Raw genomic sequence first — 2,500 nt, forward strand, 5'->3', positions numbered from 1 at the left:
GAGCACCATCATTGTCATTGTTATTATTTTTATTATTATTGTTACTATCATTATCATCATCATTATTATCATTATCATAAGTATCTTTATCATTATTACTATTATTATCATCATCATTATCATTTTTATCATCATCATCATCATTATTATTGTTGTTATTATTAGTATCCTTATTATTAGCATGATCATCATTATTGTCATTATGATTATTATTGTCCACAGTATCATTATCGTTTCTGCTACCTTTATTATTATCATCACTATCATCATCATAGTTATTGTTAATACTAACGCGATCATCTTGATAATCCTTCCCATCACATGAAAAACGTGATTATTACTCCTAATATGTGTATGTACATTTTCACACGATCATCATTATAACAATCATCATTATCAATTTCTTAGCCAATATTTGCTTTGCTTTATTTTTCTTTTTTTTCTAGAACATAACAAGCAAACTACCTCGTTCTTTGTTTAATGTTATCTTGACAAACTTTCGAAATATTGTATTGGCACTTTCTTTGTCTCATCTGGCAGTGTGTTTGCATATTGATTTTTAATATACTTTTTGTGCGTATTTGTAAAAATATCTTTACATGTACATGCACGCGCAGACATGCATATTGGCGCAAACACTGCATGTAAATTTATATATGTATATGTATATATATATATATATATATATATATATATATATATATATATATATATATTTGTTTATTTATCTATTTATAGATAAACATATATATATATATATTTATATATATAAATATACATACATACATACAAAAATACACACATGCACACAAATACACCCCTATATATATATATATATTTATATATATATATATATATATATATATATATATATATATATATATATTATATATATATATATATAATACGACCATCCCATCCATATGGAAAAGAGGAAAAAGATCGTCTCTCTCTATCTATCTATCTATCTCCTCTCTCATCTCTCTCTCTTCTTCTTTCCCTTCCTCTTCCTCCCTTCCTCCTTCCCTCCTTCCCCTCTCTCTCTTCTTCTTTCTCCCTTCATCACTCTTCCTCCATCTCCTTCCTTCCCCCTCCCACTTTCTCTCTCTCTCTCTCTCTCTCTCTCTCTCTCTCTCTCTCTCTCTCTCTCTCTCTCTCTCTCTCTCTCTCTCTCTCTCTCTCTCTCTCCCTTTCCATCTCTCCACTTTTCTCTCTCCCTCTCCCTCTCTCCCCTTTCCACTTCCACCCTTTCCTTCCCCCTCCCTCTCCTAGTCCTTCTCCTTCTCCCAATCGATCTCATTTCCTCCCTCCCCCTCCCTACCTCTCCCTCCTCCTCTCCCGATCCCTCTCCTTTCTTCCCTCCCTCTCCCTACTTCTCCCTATCTCTCCCTCTCCCTCTCTCTTCCTCACTCTTTCTTCCTACCTCTCCCTCTCCCTTCATCACTTTCTTCCTACCTCTCCCTCTCCCTTCCTCACTCTTTCTTCCTATCTCTCCCTCTCCCTTCCTCACTCTTTCTTCCTACCTCTCCCTCTCCCGTCCTCACTCTTTCTTCCTACCTCTCCCTCTCCCTTCCACACTATTTCTTCCTACCTCTCCCTCTCCCTTCCTCACCCCTTCACCGTACCTCTCCCTCTCCGTGCCTCTACCTATCTCTCCCTCTCCCTCTCTCTTCCTTTGAATTTGAATTTGAATTTGAATTCTTCCTACCTCTCCCTCTCCCTTCCACACTCTTTCTTCCTATCTCTCCCTCTCCCTTCCTCACTCTTTCTTCCTACCTCTCCCTCTCCCTTCCACACTCTTTCTTCCTATCTCTCCCTCTCCCTTCCTCACTCTTTCTTCCTACCTCTCCCTCTCCCTTCCTCACTCTTTCTTCCTACCTCTCCCTCTCCCTTCCACACTCTTTCTTCCTATCTCTCCCTCTCCTTCCTCACTCTTTCTTCCTCTCCCTCTCCCTTCCTCACTCTTTCTTCCTACCTCTCCCTCTCCCGTCCTCACTCTTTCTTCCTACCTCTCCCTCTCCCTTCCACACTATTTCTTCCTACCTCTCCCTCTCCCTTCCTCACCCCTTCACCGTACCTCTCCCTCTCCGTGCCTCTACCTATCTCTCCCTCTCCCTCTCTCTTCCTTTGAATTTGAATTTGAATTTGAATTCTTCCTACCTCTCCCTCTCCCTTCCACACTCTTTCTTCCTATCTCTCCCTCTCCCTTCCTCACTCTTTCTTCCTACCTCTCCCTCTCCCTTCCACACTCTTTCTTCCTATCTCTCCCTCTCCCTTCCTCACTCTTTCTTCCTACCTCTCCCTCTCCGTGCCTCTCCTCTTTCTTCCTATCTCTCCCTCTCCCTTCCTCACTCTTTCTTCCTACCTCTCCCTCTCCCTTCCTCACTCTTTCTTCCTACCTCTCCCTCTCCCTTCCTCACTCTTTCTTCCTACCTCTCCCTCTCCCTTCCTCACTCTTTCTTCCTACCTCTCCCTCTCCCTTCCTCACTCTTTCTTCCTA

At 41.0% G+C, this 2,500-nt stretch overlaps 1 protein-coding gene across 1 annotated transcript in view; it reads right to left on the reverse strand.

Annotated features, from left to right (window-relative positions):
- Positions 1-2,500, reverse strand: part of LOC147469301 (putative glutamate receptor) — a 31,315-nt gene that overhangs the window by 19,389 nt on the left and 9,426 nt on the right. The gene's annotated exons all lie outside the window — the stretch shown is intronic.

Source organism: Penaeus japonicus, unplaced genomic scaffold (assembly GCF_977035675.1).
Source record: "Penaeus japonicus unplaced genomic scaffold, GWHDUDI00000001_assembly GWHDUDI00000022, whole genome shotgun sequence".
NCBI lineage: Eukaryota > Metazoa > Arthropoda > Malacostraca > Decapoda > Penaeidae > Penaeus > Penaeus japonicus.